This window comes from Bubalus bubalis, chromosome 2 (assembly GCF_019923935.1).
Source record: "Bubalus bubalis isolate 160015118507 breed Murrah chromosome 2, NDDB_SH_1, whole genome shotgun sequence".
Lineage (NCBI taxonomy): Eukaryota > Metazoa > Chordata > Mammalia > Artiodactyla > Bovidae > Bubalus > Bubalus bubalis.
Window position 1 is genome coordinate 177,114,234 of NC_059158.1, and position 23,753 is coordinate 177,137,986.

Below are 23,753 nucleotides of genomic sequence, written 5' to 3' on the forward strand. Positions count from 1 at the left end.
TGCAGCACCCCAGGCTTCCCTGTCCATCACCAACTCCTGGAGCTTGCTCAAACTCATGTCCATTGAGTCAGTGATGCCATCCAACCATCTCTTGCCTTCAATCTTTTCCAGCATCAGGGTCTTTTCTAATAAGTCAGTTCTTCGCATCAGGTGGTCAAAGTATTGGAGCTTCAGCTTCAGCCCTTCCAATGAATATTCAGGACTGATTTCCTTTAGGATTGACTGTTTTGATCTCCTTGCTGTCCAAATGACTCTCACGAGTCTTCTGCAACACCACGGTTCAAAAGCATCAATTCTTCCGTGCTCTGCTTTCTTTATGGTTCAACTTTCTCATCCATACATGACTACTGGAAAAAAACATAGCTTTGACTAGATGAACCTTTGTCGGCAGAGTAATGTCTCTGCTTTTTAGTATGCTGCCTAGGTTGGTCATAACGTTTCTTCCAAGGAGCAAGTGTCTTTTAATTTCATGGCAGCAGTCACCATCTGCAGTGATTTTGGAGCCCAAGAAAAGAAAGTCTGTCACTGTTTCCATTGTTTCCCCATCTATTTGCCATGAAGTGATGGGACCAGATGCCATGATGTAAGTTTTCTGAATGTTGAGTTTTAAGCCATCTTTTTCACTCTCCTATTTCACTTTCATCAAGAGGCTCTTTAGTTCCTCTTCGCTTTCTGCCATAAGGGTAGTTTCATCTGCATATCTGAGGTTATTGATATTTCTCCTGGCAATCTTGATTCCAGCATGTGCTTCATCCAGTCCGGCATTTAGCATGATTTACTCTGCATATAAGTTAAATAAGTAAGGTGACAAAATACAGCCTTGACGTACTCCTTTCCCAATTGTAACCAGTCCATTATTCCATGTCCGGTTCTGTTGCTTCTTGACCTGCATACAGATTTCTCAGCAGGCAGGTCAGGTGGTCTGGTATTCCCATCTCTTTAAAAATTTTTCACAGTTTGTGGTGATCCACACAGTCAAAGGCTTTATCGTAGTCAAGAAATAATCAAGATTATTGTTAATTAAAGAAAACCAGATGTCCCAAGGAATTTAGTGGTTTTCTACATATGGGAAGATGAAAGAGTTTGGGCCCACTGAAATCATTTCTTTGATCAGCACTTCAGGTTTCTAGGGCTAGCATCCTGTGCTTTCTCATCCTGAGTTGCCTCAGGGTGCTAGATGGCTGGCGGGCATCCTATCTCTATCTTGCGTTCCCTCGGGGCTCACCATCCGGGAGACTTGATGGCAGCAACATCCTTTGTTTACTGATACGGCAGGCAATAGTTTTCATTCACACAGTTGTGTTAACTTTCTTGATTGTGGTTATGGTTTCAAAGGTATATGATGAATTTTAAATAAACCAAAACTGGGAATTCTGACTCTGGGGCTTTCACTGTCTACGGTGCAGGTTCAATCGCTGGTAGAGGAGCTGAGATCCCGTAAGCCTCACAGTGTTGGTGGAGGGGGCGGTGATAAAACAACTCATCAAACTGCATGTTTTAAATATATGCTGTTTATTGTTTGCCAATTATATGCCATTAAACCTGAAAAATAAAATAATAAAAAATTGTTTTAAAAAAAGGAAAACTTCTTCAGTGGCTTCCCAGTACCCTAGGACAAAAGCAAAAGTCAGGAGATGTGGATTCAATCCCTGGGTTGGGAAGATCCCCTGGAGAAGGAAATGGCAACCCAGTCCAGTATTCTTGCCTGGGAAATCCCATGGACAGAGGAGCCTAGCCGGCTACAGTCCATGGGATCACAAAGAGTCGGACGTGACTAAGCGACTAAGCGTACACAATAAAGGTGGTAACAGTAATAGCAATAATGAAACTGCTACTTTTTCTTGAACATCTGCCAAGAACCAGCAATTTTACATATGTCTTAATTAGAATTTCCCCCAGAAAACCGAACCCAAGACAATGGCTAGTTGCTGATAATTTAGTTGGAACATGACCTCAAGGATTTAATGTAAAAATAAAGAGTAAAATAGGGAAAGAAGAAAAGTCAACACAAAAATTCATTACCAAGAAGTTCACTGCTGCGGGTGCCTGGGGCTAGATCCTACCAATGTCATCTGAGGATTTCCTAGAAAGCTTCTCAGTGTAGTCAACCCAATGCTGTCACAAAGAAGCATTTATCTGTTGACTCCCATCCCCCTCTGGTTAGGATGGCCCAAGGGCATCAACTTTCCTCCCACTTCCAGGTAGGCTCCCACCAGAGTCTTAGGGAAAAGTTCCAGAACAGCTTGCAGAAGGAACCAGGAGAGTTGAAGCCCCCACCCAACTGTTTTCTGCAATTTCAGCTAGAATCTAGTCAGACTGAGATGACAGGAGGCAAAAGAGGTCCCACACCATCTGTTGCAAGACTCAGATTTGCCCATTCTCTACATTCGAATCCATTGTATCATCTCATCTTCAGTCCTAGCTGGCTACACTCTCACTGATGCTCATAATTCTTTGCAAAATGTACGTTGTCCCATTTGCCTTTTGTGCCCTTTAACACACTATAATCAACTATATGGATGATTCTCACAAATAATAAATGAAAGAAGCCAGACCAAGTAGTGTATACTTGTATAATTTCACAGAAATAAAAAACGAAACAGGCAAAAATAGTCTGTTGAAAGCTGAGATAGCAGCTACCTTTCCAAGTGGAAAAGCAGTGTCTGGAAGATTGGGTGAGAGGAGATTTTCTAAATGCTAATGATATTCTGGGTTTTGATCTGTGTGCTGGTTACATGTGTATATTCAGTTTGTCAAAATTAATCAATAGGATGTGTATGCTTTTCTGCACACATATACTTCTGATAACATTTTTAAGTGGGAGGTGGCCCAAGCAAGTCCTCTCTTGTCTTCTGAGTGATGAATTAACAGTAAGGACTATTTCCAACTATTAGCATTTCTGGATTTTGGGCTTTGGGACACTATTAGAGCATAATATTAATTTAACAGCACAAGCTTTGGCAACAGAGAGCTGTTCAGTCACTTTCTATTTGGGTGCCATCGGCCAAGTTATTTAAACCCAGAAAGATTCAGTCTCTACACTCCTGTTTTTATTCAGATCAAGTAAATTTTTTAAAAAGAATTCAGTTTCCTCATTTTACAATAGGAAACATAATACTAACAGTACCTAATATATAGGTTCGTGTGAGAATTAAAGTAACATATATAAGGTACCCAGCACAATACCTGGTTAAAATAATAGTATCTATTTATTATTACACAGTACCAGCTCAAAAAAAAAAAGTTGTGATGAGTAATATTAGTTTTCATCTTTCTATTTTTTTTAAGCTTCCAATTTTTCAGCAGGGAACACTGACTCAGGCTGCAGGTACAAGCTTGATCATTGTAGCAGTGTTAGAAATAAAGAAATAAAGAAAAAAATTGAGACAATCTACCTGGAGAATGGGCAAGTTAATTGCGATCTATTTGTAATCCAGAATACATCAAAACAGTTAAAATGAATAATCTAAAGCTAGTGGTTATCAGTATGGATAAAACAAAATATTGAGGGGAAAAAAAGCTGTAGAAGGATAGATACATCTTGATACCTTGTGTATAAAATTTTTAAATGTGCCAAACAACACTGTGTATTGTTTGTGTTCACATATACATTGTCAAAATACAAAATCATATGTATAAATAAAATATTCAGGTAAGTGATTTTTTTTTAAACCCTGTTCTACCACCTTAAAATTTTATTTATTTATTTATTTTTGGCTGTGCTGGGTCTTCATTGATTGAATGGGCTTTCTCTAGTTTCGGAGAGCAGGGGCTACTCTGTACTTGCAGTACTCAAGCCTCTCTTTCTCTTGTTTCAGAGGACGGGCTATAGGGCACGTAGCCATTTGTAGTTTCGGCACATGGGCTCAGTGCTTGTGGTGAGTGGGCTTAGCAGCCCTGAGGCATGTGGGATCTTCCCAGACCAGGGACTGAACCTATGTCCCCTGTATTGGGAGGCAGATTCTTAACCACTGGACCACCAGAGAAGCCCTGGAAAGTGATTACTTCTTGATGAAAAAGGAAAGAGGTAGGTGAAAGGAAGAATACTTTGGGGCTTAAAACATGTCTCTGATTTTTTTTTCCTTGAAAAAACTGCAAGGAAATAAGGCAAAACGCTAAAATTTAACAAAGTTGATGAAGGGTACTTGAGTGTTACATAAAAGGCTGAAATATTTCAGCCTGCCTGAAATATTTCTCTATTAAAAAAAAGCTTAACCATTCAAAAGAATGAAATAATGGCATTTGCAGCAACATGGATGGATCCAGAGATTATTATCTTGAGTGAAGCAAGTCAGACAGTCACAATATCATGTGATGTTGCTTACGTATGGAATCTTTAAAAAAAGAAACAGAAACAGACTCAGAGACTTAAAAGAAGGAATTATTGGTTACAAGAGGGGAAGGAGGGCAGGGAGGGATAGATTAGGAGTTTAGGCTTGACATGTCACACACCACTATCTTTAAAATAGGTAACTGGGGGATTCCTTGGTGGTCCAGTGAACTCCAAGCTTCCACTGCAGGAGGTGTAGGTTCAATCCCTGGGTGGAGAACTAAGCTCCTGCAAACTCCCGCAAAGTCGCAGCCAAAAATAATAAATAAATACTACATACATATAGAGATACACACACACACACACACACATACATATATATATGTTGTTGTTCACTCGCCAAGTTGTGTCCGACTCTTTGTGACCCCATGGACCACAGCACGCCAGGTTTCCCTATCCCTCACCATCTCTCAGAGTTTGCCCAAGTTCAAGTCCATTAAATCGGTGGTGCCATCCAACCATTTCATCTTGTTGCCCTCTTCTCCTCCTGCCTTCAGTTTTTCCCAGCATCATGAGTTGGCTCTTTGCGTCAGGTGGCCAAAGTATTGGAGTTTCAGCCTCAGCATCCAATGAGTGTTCAAGGTTCATTTCCTTTAGGATTGACTGATTTGATCTCCTTGCTGTCCAAGGAGATCCATATATACATACATACAGATAACCAACAAAGACTGATGGTATAGCTATTTACAAAAAAACTGTTAATTAAAACAAAAACAAAAAAACATGGACTTCCTGGGTGGTTCAGCAGAAGACTGTGCTCCCAATGCAGAGGGCCTGGGTTCAATTCCTGGTTGAGGAACTAGATCCCACATGCTGCAACTAAGACCAAGTGCAATCAGATAAAAATAAATAAATTTAATTATTTTTTAGAAAAGCAAGATGGGAGCAGATTAGTGTACAAAATACTTAAAAAAAAATTTCTGGTAAGGAAAAACAATTTATTTATATCAATAAGTGCTGTTATGTCAACTTGAAATCAATGACTTTGGTAAGGAGGTGAAGTATGAGGTTTTGTCTTATTTTGTTCTTTCAGTTCAGTTCAGTTCAGTCGCTCAGTCATGTCCAACTCTTTTCAACTCTATGAATCGCAGCACACCAGGCCTCCCTGTCCATCACCAACTCCCGGAGGTCACCCAAATTCACGTCCACCGAGTCAGTGATGCCATCCAGCCATCTCATCCTCTGTCGTCCCCTTCTCCTCCTGCCCCCAATCCCTCCCAGCATCAGAGTCTTTTCCAATGAGTCAATTCTTCTCATGAGGTGGCCAAAGTACTGGAGTTTCAGCTTTAGCATCATTCCTTCCAAAGAAATCCCAGGACTGATCTCCTTTAGAATGGACTGGTTGGATCTCCTTGCAGTCCAAGGGACTCTCAAGAATCTTCTCCAACACCACAGTTCAAAAGCATCAATTCTTTGGCGCTCAGCTTTCTTCACAGTGCAACTTTCACATCTATACACAACCACTGGAAAAACCATAGCCTTGACTAGATGGACCTTTGTTGGCAAAGTAATGTCTCTGCTTTTGAATATGCTATCTACGTTGGTCATAACTTTCCTTCCCAGGAGTAAGCGTCTTTTAATTTCATGGCTGCAATCACCATCTGTAGTGATTTTGGAGCCCAGAAAAATAAAGTCTGACACTGTTTCCCCATCTATTTCCCATGAAGTAATGGGACCGGATGCCATGATCTTCATTTTCTGAATGTTGAGCTTTAAGCCAACTTTTTCACTCTCCTCTTTCACTTTCATCAAGAGGCTTTTGAGTTCCTCTTCACTTTCTGCCATAAGGGTGGTGTCATCTGCATATCTGAGGTTATTGATATTTCTCCCGGCAATCTTGATTCCAGCTTGTGTTTCTTCCAGTCCAGCGTTTCTCATGATGTACTCTGCATATAAGTTAAATAAACAGGGTGACAATATACAGCCCTGTCATACTCCTTTTCCTATTTGGAACCAGTCTGTTGTTCCATGTCCAGTTCGAACTGTTGCTTCCTGACCTGCATACAAATTTCTCAAGAGGCAGATCAGATGGTCTGGTATTCCCATCTCTTTCAGAATTTTCCACAATTTATTGTGATTCACACAGTCAAAGGCTTTGGCATAGTCAATAAAGCAGAAATAGATGCCTTTCTAGAACTCTCTTCCTTTTTCCATGATCCAGCGGATGTTGGCAATTTGATCTCTGGTTCCTCTTCCTTTTCTAAAACCAGCTTGAACATCAGGAAGTTCATGGTTCACATATTGCTGAAGCCTGGCTTGGAGAATTTTGAGCATTACTTTACTAGCATGTGAGATGAGTGCAATTGTGTGGTAGTTTGAGCATTCTTTGGCATTGCCTTTCTTTGGGATTGGAATGAAAACTGACCTTTTCCAGTCCTGTGGCCACTGCTGAGTTTTCCAAATTGGCTGGCATATTGAGTGCAGCACTTTCACAGCATCATCTTTCAGGATTTGGAATAGCTCAACTGGAATTCTATCACCTCCACTAGCTTTGTTCGTAGTGATGCTTTCTAAGGCCCACTTGACTTCACATTCCAGGATGTCTGGCTCTAGGTCAGTGATCACACCATCGTGATTATCTGGGTCGTTTTTGTACAGTTCTTCTGTGTATTCTTGCCATCTCTTCTTAATATCTTCTGCTTCTGTTAGGTCCATACCATTTCTGTCCTTTATCGAGCCCATCTTTGCATGAAATGTTCCTTTGGTATCTTTGATTTTCTTTAAGAGATCCCTAGTCTTTCCCATTCTGTTGTTTTCCTCTATTTCTTTGCATTGATCGCTGAAGAAGGCTTTCTTATCTCTTCTTGCTATTCTTTGGAACTCTGCATTCAGATGTTTATATCTTTGCTTTTCGCTTCTCTTCTTTCACAGCTATTTGTAAGGCCTCCCCAGACAGCCATTTTGATTTTTTGCATTTCTTTTCCATGGGGATGGTCTTGATCCCTGTCTCCTGTACAATGTCACGAACCTCATTCCATAGTTCATCAGGCTCTCTATCTATCAGATCTAGGCCCTTAAATCTATTTCTCACTTCCACTGTATAATCATAAGGGATTTGATTTAGGTCATACCTGAATGGTCTAGTGGTTTTCCCTACTTTCTTCAATATAAGTCTGAATTTGGCAATAAGGAGTTTATGATCTGAGCCACAGTCAGCTCCTGGTCTTGTTTTTGCTGACTGTATAGAGCTTCTCCATCTTTGGCTGCAAAGAATATAATCAATCTGATTTCGGTGTTGACCATCTGGTGATGTCCATGTATAGAGTCTTCTCTTGTGTTGTAGTTCCACCTAACACAGTTTAAACTCCCCACGGGGCGGAATGACTTCACCTTAGTTTCAGATCCTGAGATCTTTTCTTTCACAAACTGTGAAAGGCTCCCAAAGCCTGGTAGTCCTTCATGGGCTGAGAACCAAGTCCAATTAATTGGCAAAGAATTTACTGGGCCAATCAAAGAACAATACGCAAACGAATAAAAACTATAAAACTTCCTCACGCTTGCTTTGGACATTGCAGAATTGAGGCTGTGAATGTTGCTGCCCCCTGCCGGCCACATCTCTCAACAGCAGCTTCATGGAACTAACTCATAGGATCCCACTTCAATTAAGACCTCTGTGGGACTCTGGATTACAGAAACAGGACTTAAAATAAATTTTACTCTTTGCTGGTCAGACCACTATTCTGCCACAAACATAAGCTGGTAATTATTGTTGTTCAGTCACTAAGTCGTGTCCGACTCTGCGACCCACTGGACTGCAGCATGCCAGGCTTCCCTGTCCTTTTTCACTGTCTCCCAGAGTTTTCTCAAACTCATGTCCATTGAGTTGGTGATGCCACCCAATTGTCTCATCCTCTATTGTCCCATTCTCCTGCTTCCCTCAGTCTTTCAAAGTATCAGGATCTTTTCCAATTAGTCAGCTCTTCGCATCAGGTGGCCAAATTTATAGGAGCTTCAGCTTCAGCATCAGTCCTTCCAATGAATATTCAGGGTTGATTTCCTTTAGGACTGACTGATTTGATCTCCCTACTGTCCATTATATCTACTACTGTGGGCAAGAATCCATTAGAAGAAATGGAGTAGCCCTCATAGTCAACAAAAGCATCCGAAATGCAGTACTTGGGTGCAATCTCAAAGCTGACAGAATGATCTCGGTTCGTTTCCAAGGCAAACCATTCAATGTCTCAGTAACTGAAGTCTATGCCCCAATCACTAATGTTGAAGAAGTTAAAGTTGAAAGATTCTATGAAGACCTACAAGATATTTTAGAACTAACACCAAAAAAATAAAGATGTCGTTTTCATCACAAGGGACTGGAATGCAAAAGTAGGAAGTCAAGAGCTACCTGGAGTAACAGGCAAGTTTGACCTTGGAGTACAAAATGAAGCAGGGCAAAGACTAACAAGAGTTTTGCCAAGAGAATGCACTGGTCATAGAAAACACCTTCTTCCAACAACACAAGAGACTACTCTACACATGGACGTCCCCGGGTGGTCAATACCAAAATCAGATTGATTATATTCTTTGCAGCCAAAGATGGAGAAGCTCTATACAGTCAGCAAAAACAAGACCAGGAGCTGACTGTGGCTCAGATCATAAACTCCTTTTTGCCAAATTCAGACTTATATTGAAGAAAGTAGGGAAAACCACTAGACCATTCAGGTATGACCTAAATCAAATCCCTTATGATTATACAGTGGAAGTGAGAAATAGATTCAAGGGATTAGATCTGATAGACACAGTACCTGAAGAACTTTGGAGGTTTGTAACATTGTTCAGGAGGTGGTGATCAAAACCATCCCCAAGAAAAAGAGATGCAAAAGGCAAAAGAGTTGTCTGAGGAGGCCTTAAAAAAAGCTGAGAAAAGAAGACAGGCTAAAGGCAAAGGAAAAAAGGAAAGATATACCCATCTGAGTGCAGAGTTCCAAAGAATAGCAAGGAGAGTTAAGACAGCCTTCCTCAGGGACCAATGCAAAGAATTAGAGGAAAACAATAGAATGGGAAAGACTAGAGATCTCTTCAAGAAAATTAGAGATACCAAGGGAACATTTCATGCAAAGATGGGCACAATTAAGGACAGAAATGGTATGGACCTAACAGAAGCAGAAGATATTAAGAGGAGGTGGCAAAAATACACAGAGGAGCTATACAGAAAAGATCTTCATGACCCAGATAACAATGATGGTGTTATTATTATTGTCACCTAGAGCCAGACATCTGACTTCTTGGACTGTGAAGTCAAATGGGCCTTAGCAAGCATAACTGCCAACAAAGCTAGTGGAGGTGATGGAATTTCAGCTGAGCTATTTCAAATCCTAAAAGATGATGCTGTTAAAGTGCTGCACTCAATATGCCAGCAAATTTGAAAAACTCAGCAGTGGCCACAGGACTGGAAAATGTCAGTTTTCATTCGAATCCCAAAGAATGTTCAAACTGTCACACAGTTGCCCTCATTTCACATGCTAGCTAAGTAATGCTCAAAACTCTCCAAGCAAGGCTTCAACATTATGTGAACCAAGAACTTCCAGATGTTCAAGCTGGATTTAGAAAAGGCAGAGGAACCAGAGATCAAATTGCTAACATCTGTTGGATCATCGAAAAAGCAAGAGAATTCCAGAAAAACATCTACTTCTGCTTTATTGACTACACCAAAGCCTTTGACTGTGTGGATCACAACAAACTGTGGAAAATTCTGAAAGAGATGGGAATACCAGACCACCTGACCTGCCTCTTGAGAAACTTGTATGCAGGTCAGGAAGCAACAGTTAGAACCAGACATGGAACAACAGATTGGTTCAAAATTGAGAAAGGAGCCTTTTCGAGGGTGGCGGCGGTCGTGGGTAGAACGCCATGAAGGCCTCAGGGACGCTTCGAGAGTATAAGGTGGTGGGGCGCTGCCTGCTGATTCGCAAATGCCGCATGCCGCCCCTCTATCGCATGATAATTTTTGCGCCTAATCATGTTGTTGCCAACTCCTGCTTCTGGTACTTTGTGTCTCAGTTGAAGAAGATGAAGAAATCCTCGGGGGAAATCGTCTACTGTGGACAGGTGTTCGAGAAATCTCCCCTGCGAGTGAAGAACTTCGGCATCTGGCTACGCTATGACTCCCGCAGCGGCACCCACAACATGTACCGGCAGTACCGGGACCTGACCACCGCTGGCGCCATCCCCCAGTGTTACCGGCACCGAGCCCGGACCACTCAATCCAGATCATGAAGGTGGAGGAGATCGCAGCCAGCAAGTGCCGCCGACCAGCAGTCAAGCAGTTCCACGACTCCAAGATCAAGTTCCCACCGCCCCACCGGGTCCTCCATCGCCAGCACAAGCCACGCTTCACCACCTAGAGGCCCAACACCTTCTTTTAGGTGCAGCCCTCTGTCCCTGGGGCTGCCCAAATAAAACTTAGTGGGAAAACGGAAAAAAAAAAAAAAATTGGGAAAGGAGTACGTCAAGGCTGTATATTGTCACCTTGCTTATTTAACTTAGATGCAGAGTACATCATGTGAAATGACAGGTTGGATGAAGCACAAGCTGGAATCAAGATTGCCAAGGAGAAGTATCAATAACCTCAGATATGCAGATGACACCACCCTTATGGCAGAAAGCGAAGAGGAACTAAAGAGCCTCTTGATGAAAGTGAAAGAGGAGAGTGAAAAAGCTGGCTTAAAACTCAACACTCAAAAAATGAAGATCATGGCATCCATTCCCATCACTTCATGGCAAACAGATGGGGAAACAATGGAAACAGTGAGAGACTTTCTTTTCTTGGGCTCCAAAATCACTGTAGATGGTGACTGAAGCCATGAAATTAAAAGACGCTTGTTCTTGGAAGAAAAGCTATGACCAACCTAAACAGAGTACTAAAAAGCAGAGACATTTCTTTGCTGACAAAGGTCCGTCTAGTCAAAACTATGGTTTTTCCAGTGGTCGTGTATGGATGTGAGAGTTGAACCATAAAGAAGGCTGAGCATCGAAGAATTGATGCTTTTGAATTCTGGTGTTGGAGAAGACTCTTGAGAGTCCTTTGGACAGCAAAGAAATCAAACCTGTCAATCTAAAAGAAATCAACCCTGAATATTCATTGGAAGGACTGATGCTGAAACTGAAGCTCCAATACTTTGACCACCTGATGCAAACAGCTGACTCATTAGAAAAGACCCTGATGCTGGGAAAGATTGAAGGCGGGAGGAGAAGGGGATGGCAGAGGATGAGATGGTTGGATGGCATCACTGACTCAATGGACATGAGTCTGAGCAAGCTCTGGGAGATGGTAAAGTACAGGGAAGCCTGGTGTGCTGCAGTCCATGGGGTCGCAAAGAGTTGGACACAACTGAGCCACTGAACAGCAACAGCAAAGCACAGTGCCTGGCACATAGTGAGCATGCGGCCAATATTAATAGCTGTTAGGCAAATCTTCAGGCTTCCTACGTGGCATCAGTGGTAAAGAACATGCCTGCCAATGCACGAGACACAAGAAACTCGGGTTCCATGCCTTGATCAGGAAGATCCCGGGGAGAGGGGCCTGGCAACCCCACTCCAGTATTCTTGCCTGGAGAATCCCGTTGACAGAGGAGCCTGGAGGGCTAGAGTCCAGGGGGTCACTAAGAGTCAGACATGACTAAAGCAACTTAGCACACATGCAGGCAAGCCTTCAGAAGCCTCTCCCATTCTAAACCGACAAATTGTCCTTTACACAAGTAGTGCAGTGAAGAGACTTTTAACACTTGGCTCCACCGCTCATGATCATGAGCAAAACTATTTTAACCTCTTTGAATTCTATTGACCTCACAAGTGGTTTCAAATGTTACATGACATCATCTATGCAAAGCACGAACCACAGTGCCTGGCATGCAGTGAACACTTAATAAACAGAGTGATAATTAACACAGGAAGAGTTACCAAGTTCAGCCAAAGGTTGAACAGCTCTTGTTGCAAACAGGCAGGTCACAGGTGGTCACTATTCTGTATATATTTGGGGCTGGCCCTCAGTGTTTTACAATTTTTAAGTTACTTGCCAGCATTAGAAACAGAAATTTCACATATAAGTCCAGATTCTTCTATTTTTTAACGTGAAGCTCTGACTAGGTGTCACACCAGATCTATAAGGAAGATGGCATATAGCAGTTGTTCAGTCGCTCAGTCATGTCCGACTCTTTGCCACCCCATGGACTGCAGCGCAACAGTCTTCCCTGTCCTTCACCATCTCCATATAGCATATAGCAGAGAAACCTAATTTCTTGCAAAGGAACCAGGTAATCCCTGAAGAAGTGATGTTAAAGCTGAGACATGAAAGTTGAGTAGGAGTTAACTTGATAAAGACGGTGGGGACGATGTTCCCAGCAAAGGGACTGGCAGGTCTAAAGACCCTGATTCAGGGATTAGTGCCTCGAGGACACTTCAGGGAAGCCTGGCTGGAGCACAGAGGAGGGGAAGGTGGGAAGATGAGACTCCAGTTGACACTTTATGGATTTTGGACTTTATCGTGGGGTTGAATGTAGTTCAAGGCTGGAAGCTGGGTGGTAGCCAACTGGTGTAACAAATTGACGGGGGTCAGAATGGATTAGGGTCAAGGGTCAAGACTGAGCAGATGAGAAAGCAGAGTAGTACGAGGAGCCCCATCTAGAAACTCTGGGCAGACACAGGATAGCCTGTCAGGTGTGATCTTGCAAAGGGCAGACTTTATAAGGACCAAGCTAAGCTGGAGACCAGGGTGAATTTCTCATATCCATTTTCAAAGTGAAAAAAATGAGAAAAATAAAGATTTGGACAAGGACATATAACAAACGAGATACAGAACTAGATTCACAACACCTACCATTAAATTGCTGCTTATCTCACTGTATTAATTTTCTCAAGGTGAATAATCTCAGTACCAATACTGTGTTGTTGATAATAATATAGGTTCTTTATCAAGAGCTTGCTAAATGGTAGGCTCTGTGTTTATGTGCATTATCATTCTCATTATTTCATTTAGTTAACAGCTATAGTCCACCCAAAATAGTATGTACCAGGGGACTGTTGGGCACTAGAGACACAGGAATGAATGAGACAGACACATCCCTATCCTGTGGGAGTTCACCATCTGGAAAGGAGCTGAGTAGTTGAGGTAATGACAAAGGGTAATTGGCAGGCATTGTAGGGAGAGTCTAACAGTGAGCCTGTCCTACCATGGGCAGCTGGGAAGGGTTTTTGGAAGAAGTGACAGTTGAGCTGAAAAGGCAGGAGTGAGACTCAGAGGAAGATTGTTCCAGGAACAGAGAACAGCACACTGAAGTCACTGTTCTCACCATAACCTGAGGAGACACGTGCTGTGGTTATCCCCTTCTCACAGATGAAGAGACTGGGGTTCTAAGACAGATGAAGTAACTGACCCACTAGACAGCGCTGGAGCCAGGGTATAAGCCTGGATCTGCCTGGACCAAGGCTCATTCTCTTCGCTGCTAAACTGGATATTTCTCTTAGTCAGTCTGTTCCTTCTAAGGGTCATGTGAGTGAAGTGGAATATTAACTGAGGTGCCTGCAATCCAAGAAGTTGAAATCATGGCTTACAAACTATGCAAGCATGTCTGTGTCAGGGTTGGCTGTCTGTTTGGGAATGACAGCTATTCAGTGACACAGCTCCTGGGCTAACATCTGAATGGATCTTCAGTTCAGCTGAATATGATTCAACAGCCATTTACTGAGTGCCTACTATGTGCTAGGAAGGGTGCCAGGCATTGTCAGAGTTACAGAGATGATGAGAAAAGTGCCCAGGTACTAGGCTAAAGATCATATTTGTTGTTTAGTCGCTGTCATGTCCGACTCTTTTATGATCCCATGTTAATCACTAACAGATTTAAAAAGTTCAACAACAAAGCCATAAATAACCCTGGCAGTTAGAAACCATAGATAATATCATAATAGCTACCAAGTTTTGAGACCTTAATGAAAATAAAACTGATCATGAAATCTTAGCTAAAAACTAAAAGCCTATTCTGTGAGATTAGGTTGAGGAGTTTGCATGTATTATCTCCTTTAACCCATGTTCATTTTATAAAGCTAATATCATAGCGTCAATGGTACTAATATGGCCCATTTTACAGATGAGGAATCTGAGCTTCAGAGGTTTTTGCTTGAGATTGCAGGGCTTCCCAGATGGCACACTGATAAAAGACTCTGCCTGCTAATGCAAGAGACACAAGAGATAAGAGTTCAATCCCTGGGTCAGGAAGATCCCCTGGAGAAGGAAAGGACAACCCATGCCAGTAATCTTGCTTGGAAAATTCCGTGGACAGAGGAGCCTGGAAGACTACAGTCCATGGGGTTGCAAAGAGCTAGTAAATAGAAGAACTATAATTCAAACCCAGGTCTGCCTGACTCCAAAACTTGGACTCTAGAGCATTGCACCACACCATCTTTGCAAGAAGAGTCAGTTTGTGAAAACCCAGGGGAATGTATGATCTGCATTTAGCCAGGCACACATCCAGACAGGAGAAATAAATATCAGTGCTCTAAAAACCCTCCGGGGGAGTAAAGAACCAGGGGAAAAAAATAAAACAAGATATCTAATCATTTAAATACTAGTTAATCCCTAAATGGAGAAGGCAATGGCAACCTACTCTAGTATTCTTGTCTGGAGAATCCCAGGGATGGAGGAGCCTGGTGGGCTGCAGTCTATGGGGTAGCAAAGAGTCTGACACGACTGAAGCAACTTAGCAGCAGCAGCAGCAGCAGCAGTAATCCCTAAATGGAGAACCCACTTCAAATATTTATACTGTCCTTTTTGTCACTTAATTCTACCTAAACTGGCCTCTAGAAGCATCCTTAGTTAGTAGCTAAAGCTTAGAATTTTTGGTATCAAGATATACCTCTTTGAGTTTTTTGAAAAATTAATTATTTAATTAATTAATTTGGCTCTGCCTGGTCACAGTTGTGGCTCTCAAGATCTTCAATCTTCTTTGTCACATGAGGGGTCTAGGTCCCTAACCAGGGATCAAACCCAGGCCTCTTGCACTGGGAGCTTGGAGTCTCAGCCAATGGATCACTAGGAAGTCCCACCTCCTTTAATTCTTGTTTTACATTTATATGGGAAAGAAAAAAAACTATTTCATAAAAATCAGTATCAAGCAAATAAGAGAACCTCATTAATGGCGAGCTAGATGACTCACAATCTGGAGTCAAGATTGCCAGGAGAAATGTCAACAACCTCAGATATGCAGATGATAACTCTTTAATGGCAGAAAGTGAAGAGGGACTAAAGAGCTTCTTGATGAAGATTGAGTGTTAGCCACTCAGTCATGTCCGACTCTTTTGAGTCCCCATGGATTGTAGCCCACCAAGCTCCTCTGTCCATGGAATTCTCCAGGCAAGAATTCTGGAGTGGATTGCCATTCCCTTCTCCAGCAGATCTTCCTGACCCATAGATCAAACCTGTGTCTCCTGCATTGCAGGCAGATTCTTTGCTGTCTGAGCTGAAGAGGAAAAGAGGTGAATACAAAGATGGCTTAAAACTCAACATTTAAAAAATGAAGATCATGGCATTCAGTTCCATCACTTCATGGCAAATAGGGAAACAATGGAAACAGTGACAGATTTTATTTTCTTGGGCTCCAAAAATCACTGTGAACAGTGACTTTAGCTACAAAATTAAAAGATGCTTGCTTCTTGGAAGAAAAGCTCTAACAAATCTAGACAGCGTATTAAAAAGCAAAGACATCACTTTTCCGACAAATAGGTCCATCTATTCAAAGCTATGGTTTTTCCAGTAGTCATTTATGGATGTGAGAGATGGACCGTAAAGAAGGCTGAGCACCAAAGAATTGATGCTTTCAAACTGTGGTGCCTGAGAAGACTCTTGAGAGTCTTTTGGACCAGTCAATCCTAAAGGAAATCAACCATGAATATTCATTGGAAGGACTGATGCTGAAGCTGAAGCTCCAATACTTTGGCCACCTGGTGTGAAGGGCTGACTCATTGGAAAAGACCCTGATGCTGGGAAAGACTGAAGGCAGGAGGAGAAGGGGCCAACAGAGGATGAGATGATTGGATGGCGTCATCAATTCAATGGGCATGAGTTTGATCAAACTCCAGGAGAGAGTGAGACAGGGAAGCCTGGCTTGCTGCCGTCCATGACATTGCAGAGTCGGACACGACTGAACAACGACAGTAGTTAAGGATGTGGGTACGAACTGTGCTATGCTTTGCAAACTGGGGGAAGAACATCCCTTGCAGTAGGCAGCCATCAGTCGTGGGACATGAACATCCTGTCTCTGTGATTATTTGTGGCTGTGGGCAGGGAGGTATACAGCCTCATTCCAGATGTTCAGATACTGCCAGAAGTGAAATCTATGTAGCTAAGGAAGTGCCCTGAATTGCCTCTGTGACACGTGGATCAGGAAGATCATTGTTGTGTTCAAACATATGATGTTTACACTGTTGTGTTCAAACATATGGATGCTTGCATTTCCATCTGCTTATTTACCCTTTGTCCTAACATAAAAAAGGCGTGAAATAAAACTAATGCTTACTTTATGCCACTTTGAATATGCTATGTTATTGTCTCTTTAACAGTTCATTTAATACTGTGAAATGAGTTCAAAGAGGTAGAACACACAACAGCCTCTATTACAGCAACTGTAACAAGTTACTTATTACAGCTATTGTGTTAGTAGAAAAGTATAATGAGAGCTTCATTTATTGAGAGCACACTATGTGCCAGGCACTGTACAGAGCCCTTCTCATACATTATCTTTTTTTAAGCATAAAGTGTTTTTATTTGATTTTAAATATTAATTGAAATATAGCTGATTTACAATGCTGTGTTAGTTTCTGCTGTACAACAAAGTGAATCATATATATATGTATTTATATCAACACTTTTTTTAGATTCTTTCCCCATATATATAGGTCATTACAGAGTATCGAATAGAGTTCCCTGTGCTCTACAGTAGGTCCTTATTTGTTATCTGTTTTATATATAGTAGTATGTATATGTCATTCCCAATTTCCCAGCTTATCCTTCCCCCTCCCTTACCCTCTGGTATCTGTAAGTTTTTTTATATCTGTAACTATTTCTGTTTTGTATTTAAGTTCATTTGTACCCTCTTTTAGATTTCTATTGGTCTTTCTCTGACTTACTTCACTCACTATGAGAATTTCTAAGTCCATCCATGTTGCTGCAAATGGCATTATTTTGTTCTTTTTTATGGCTAAGTAATATTCCATTGTGTACTTTATCCATTGTCTTCTTTATCCATTCATCTGTCAATGGACATTTAGGTTGCTTCCATGTCTTGGCTATTGTAAATAATGCTGCTATGAACACTGGGGTGCAAGTATCTTTTCCAATTATGGTTTTCTCTGGATATATGTCCAGGAGTGGGATTGCTGGATCATTGTGTGTGTGTTTGTGTGTGTGTGTGTGTGTGTGTGTGTGTGTGTGTGTGTTAGTCGCTCAGTCATGTCCAACTCTTTGCAACTCCCTGGACTGTAACCCACCAGGCTCCTCTGTCCATGGAATTCTCCAGGTAAGCATACTGGAGTGGGTAGTCATTTCCTTCTTCAGGAGATCTTCCCCACCCAGGGATAGAACCTGGTTCTCCTGCATTGCAGCAGATTCTTTACTGTCTGAGCCACCAGGGAAGCCCTTGCTGGATCATATCATAGCTCTGTTTTTAGTTTTTTAAGGAACCTCCATACAGTTCTCCATAGTGGCTGCACTAATTTACATTCCCAGCAGAAGTATAAGAGAGTTCTCTTTTCTCCACACCCTCTCCAGCATTTATTGTTTGTAGATTTTTTTACAATGGCCATTTACAGCAGTGCGAGGTGATACCTCATTGTAGTTTTTATTTGCATTTCTCTAAAAATTAGTGAAGCTATGACAAACCTAGACAGTGTATTAAAAAGCAGAGACATTACTTTGCCGACAAAGGTCCATCTAGTCAAAGCTATGGTTTTTCCGGTAGTCATATATGGATGTGAGAGTTGGACCATAAAGAAAGCTGAGTGCCGAAGAATTGATGCTTTTGAACAGTGGTGTTGGAGAAGACTCTTGAGAGTCCCTTGGACTGCAAGGAGATCAAACCTGTCAATCCTAAAGGAAATCAACCCTGAATATTCATTGGCAGGACTGATGCTGAAGTTGAAACTCCAATACTTTGGCCACCTGATATGAAGAGCCAACTCATTGGAAAAGACCCTGATGCTGGGAGATATTGAAGACAGGAGGAGAAGGGTGTGACAGAGGATGAGATGCTTGGATGGTATCACCGACTCAATGGACATGAGTTTGAGCCAGCTCCAGGAGATGATGAAGGACAGGGAGGCCTGGTGTGCTGCGAACCACTGGGTTCACAAAGAGTCAGAAATGACTGAGCGACTGAACAACAGTGATTAGTGATATTGAGCATCTTTTCATGTGTTTCTTGGCCATCTGTATGTCTTCTTTGGAAAAATATATATTTAGATCAACTGCCCATTTTTTGATTGGGTTGTTTGTTTTTTTAATTTTGAGTTGCATGAGATGTTTGTATATTTTGGAGATTAATCAATCCCTAATTGGTTGCTTTGTTTGCAAGTGTTTTCTCCCATTCTGAGAGTTGCCTTTTTGTTTTGCTTATGGTTTCCTTTGTTATGCAAAAGCTTTTAAGTTTAATTAGGCCCCAATTTTTTATTTTTGTTCTTATTTTCATTACTCTATGAGGTGGATCAAAAAAGATCTTGTTGCCATTTATGTCAAAGAATGTTCTGCCTATGTTTTCCTCTAAGAGTTTTATAATATCTGGCCTTACATTTAGGTCTTTAATCTCATACATTATTTCATGTAATCTTCAGAACAACCCTGTGGTCTAAGGACTATCATCCATTTTACAGAAAAAGAAACAGACTGAGGAGGTTAAGCAACTTCCCGAGGTCACACAGAGACCAAGTAGCCTCTGAGGCAGACGGGTCTTTAAGGCTCTCTGAGAGACTAACACCATATATAGACATCAGGCCTGTCTTCCCCATGCAAGCTTTTCTCTTTTTCCTCATCAATATAGACAGCTGATTCCCCTCCCCAGCTGTGGTTGCTGTTCAGTCACTAAGTCCTGTCTGACTCTTTGAGACCCTGTGGACTGCAGCAAGCCAGGCTTCCCTGTCTCACTCTCTCCTGGAGTTTGCTCAAACTCATGTCCATTGAATTGATAATGCCAGCCAACCATCTCATCCTCTGTTGCCCACTTCTTCTCTTGCCCCCACTCTTTCCCAGCATTATGGTCTTTTCCAGTGAGTTGGCTCTTCACATCAGGTGGCCAAAGTATCGGAGCTTCAGCTTCAGCATCAGTCCTTCCAATGAACATTCAGGGTTGATTTCCTTTAAGACTGACAGGTTTGATCTCCTTGCTGTCCAAGAAGTAAGAGAAGTACCTTATAGCAACTGAGCCTTGAGAGGATATGTCTGCAGTCAGGCAGCCTAGGCTAAAATCCATTTCTACCTCTCACAGCTGTGACCTTGGCTATATTTCTCCGTGAGCCTCAGTTTCCTTATCAGTAAAAAAGGATAATAATGTCTATCTCAGAAGATTGTTGAAGTGTTTAAGATGTGACAGTTTTTTATTTTTCACTTTTTAAAAAATATTTTAAAAATTTATTTCTGTATTTATTTTTAACTGTTTTGGGCTGTTCTGAGACTTCATTGTTGCCCACGAGCTTTCCCTAGTTGTGGTTCGAAGGGGCTACTCTCTAGTCGCAGCGTTCAGGCTTCCCACTGTGGTGATTTCTCTTGTCACAGAGTGAAGGCTCTATAGTTGTGGCCCAGGGGCTTAGTTGCTCCACGGCATGTGGAATCTTCCCAGATCAGAGATGGAGCTGGTGTTCCCTGCATTGCAAGGCAGAGTCCTAACCGCTGGACCACCAGGGAAGCCCCTTTCAAAAACATTTATTTATTTGGCTGCATGAGGTCTTAGTTGTCTTATGTGGGATCTTTCATTGCTGTGCTCGGATTCTCTAATTGCTGGCTTTTTTGCTTTGTGGTATGTGGGATCTTAGTTCCCTAGCCAGCGACAAAACCTGAGTTCCTTGCATTGCAAGGCAGATTCTTAACCACTGGACAACCAAGGAAGTCCCCTGTAGGTTTTTAGTACAGAGATCAGAACATAGTAATTGCTTAATAAACAGTAACTCTGATTATTACCTGTCAGCCACCAACCTTATCAGGTACATCTAATAAGGACTGAATTTCAGGAGTGCACCCAACTTAAGGTCAGACTGGGGCCCAAAACAATATTATGCCTGATTCTTTAAAAACAGCACACCATATGTATACAAATGAAAATTGTCAGCTTCAAGTTGTATCACCTTGGGGACAGTGTGCTTATTCCAGGGACACTTCCACTCTCCAAAACATTTTGGGGATACCCAATTCAGAAATGGCTTCAGGTTCTATGACACATTCTTTTGAATATCCTCATCAATAGCAAATCTTTACCCTCTGTAAAGATAAATTCAATGTTTGAAATAATCAGAAGTTGGTGAATAAGTAGGGTACAGGGGAAGATGAAGTAAGACTAATTTTCTAATATGGCTTTTACATGGATTTTGTCCTTTTATTTTATTTTTGGTCGTGTGACTTGATGAATCTTAGTTTTTCCACCAGAGACTGAACCCGAACCCTCAGCAGTGGAAGTGCAGAGTCCTAACCACTGGACAACCAGGGAATTCCCAAGGATTTTATCCATTTAAAATACACTAGTTTTTCTTATCCTTCAATTAAAAAATAAATTAATTAAAAAAATAAAAAAAACTAGTTTTTCAAAGATAAAAGCACATGAAGTCCAATTAAATTAAAACAAGCAAGAAAATTACCCATAGCTTACAACACATGCATGTTAAGGCGATTCAGTTGTGTCTAACTCTTTACGACCCCACGGACTGTAGTCCGCCAGGCTCCTCTGTTCATGGGATTCTCCAGGCAAGAATACTGGAGTGGGTTGCCATGCTCTCCTCCAGGGAATCTTCCTGACCCACAGATTGAACCCACATCTCTTACGTTTCCTGCATTGGCAGGCAGATTCTTCACCACGAATGCCACCTACAACTGCTATCATTTTGGTGCATTTTCCTTATCTTTCTTTAATACACAATTTAAAAAATAGAAGTAAAAGTGTATATACAATTTTTAAAATGCTAACCTGATTTAAATTATGTCATAAACATATTTTTATGTTGCTGTAGTCTTTGTAATATTTTTAATGGCTGCATAATATTTCCTCAAATAGATATGGCAGAATCACTTAACCACTTCTCTTTTGTTGAACATTTAGGTTGTTTCAAATGTTTTATTATGAAATATATGTAATTTTCCCCCAATTTTTTCTTATCTCTTCGGCTTGGATTACTGGAAGAGGGATGCTGGATCAAAGGGTATGAGAATTTAATGATTCTTTTTTTTTAATTTATTTTTAATTGAAGGATAATTGCTTTACAATACTGAGTTGGTTTTTGCCATATATCAACATGAATCAGCATAGGTATATATATGTCCCCTTCCTCTTGGCCCTCCCTCCCACCTCCCACCCCATGCCACCACTCTAAGTTGTCACAGAGCACCTATTTGAGCTCCCTGAGTCATACAGCAAATTCCCACTGGCTGTCTATTTTACATATGGTTGTGTATATGTTTCCCAGTGGCTCTTGATATTTACTTCCAAATTGTTTTCCAATAGGTTTTCACTGGGTCTTCCTTGGTGGCTCAGCTGTAAAGAATCTGCCTGCAATGCAAGAGACATGGGTTTGATCCAAGAGACACGGGAAGATCCATGGAGCAGGCATGGCAACCCGCTCCAGTGCTCCAGTGTTCTTTCCTGAAGAATCCCATGGACAGAGGAGCCTGGTGGGCTACATTCAGTCCATAGGGTCATAAAGAGTTGGATGCTATGAGCACGCATGCACACAGGTTTTCACTCATTTACATTGCCACTGGAAATATTAGAATATCCATTTCACTGCATCTAAAACAAGCACTTGGTATCACAATTTTAGTAAATTAGGCACTAGAAAAATATTTCCTTGGGAACTAATTTTAAAGTCAGCTGGGGGGCTTCCCTGGCGATCCAGCCGTTAAGACTGTCCACTGTGGGTGCAGGGAGCACGTAACTAAGATCTCCTCATATGCGGCATGGTGTGGCCAAATTAAACAAATAAAATAAAATTGGTTTGACTTCTCTCTCTCCCTCCCCAAATCAAAAAATATATATATTTGAAAAAAATTTACAAAAACATGTAAATAAGTGTGTAGTTTCACAAAATTAGTACTTTGAAGGGAATCACTCATTTAGATGTTTGTCTTCTGATATTTTTGTTTTTTAAAAAAATTAATCTCATCACTTCACATTCACACCTCCAAAGAAAAACACAGGAGCAATTATAGTCAACCTGACAAAAACACCGGTGTGATGACTCATATCCTGTCCTCCTTGAGTTTGGTGCTGGCGCTGTACTGCTGGGCCCCACACTGCAGGGAGCCTGCCATTGCCTAAAGGCTTCTGGGGGTGGGATCGGCTCTGCGTTGAAAGAGGAGGGATCGCCTTTTAAAGTGAGTGGAGAAGACTGACTTCTTTACCCTCTTATAACAATCACACCAGCTAAAAAGGGCCCAGACAGGGTGGAAAATGCCAGATACCCGTTACTTCCCTACTAAAGCAATGATCTTTTGTTTTGTTTTTAATGATTATAACTTTTCAGTTACATAAGAAACCTACATTCATTGTAAGTATAAATAAGACAGGCAAAAACAATAAAAAGTACAGCATATTTCCCAATACCGAGCAAAAGCCGTCCAGATTTTGAAGTATGTGCCCTCACACCATCTTCCCTACAGCACACGTTTTATCTAAACCATCATGCCACCTGTGCTCAGTCCCTCAGTCGTGCCCAGCTCTTTGCGACCCCAGCCTGCCAGGCTCCTCTGTCCATGGAATTTTCCAGGCAAGAATATCAGAGAGGTTTGCCATTTCCTTCTCCAGGGGATCTTCCCCACCCAGAGATCAAGCCTGTGGCTCTTGCTCCTCTTGCATTGGCAGGCAGGTTCTTTATCTCTGAGCCACCTGGAAAGCTCAAGGAGACTGAGACAGAGAAGTCATTTGCCTAAGGTCACAAAGTTTATAAGTTAACTAACTGGAATACTTTTTCCATGTTGTTAAGTTCATTTCCACACAATTTTTTGAATGGCTGCACGGTATCTCACTCTGTGGATGAAGTAGCATTGTTCCACTTCCTTTTATGAGACATCTAGATTATTTCCATTTTTCAGTGTCATACACATCACTAGGATACTTACTATATGACCTTTGTGCACATCCTTGATTATTTCCTTTTAGGCTGCTGCTGCTGCTGCTAAGTTGCTTCAGTCGTGTCCGACTCTGTGCGACCCCATAGACGGCAGTCCACCAGGCTCTGCCGCCCCTGG

The 23,753-nt window shown here is 41.6% G+C and overlaps 1 pseudogene; it reads left to right on the plus strand.

The window, feature by feature from the left end:
* The first annotated feature begins 10,137 nt into the window (after nucleotides 1-10,137).
* LOC102405574 lies at nucleotides 10,138-10,692 on the plus strand (annotated as a pseudogene).
* Nucleotides 10,693-23,753: the final 13,061 nt, after the last annotated feature.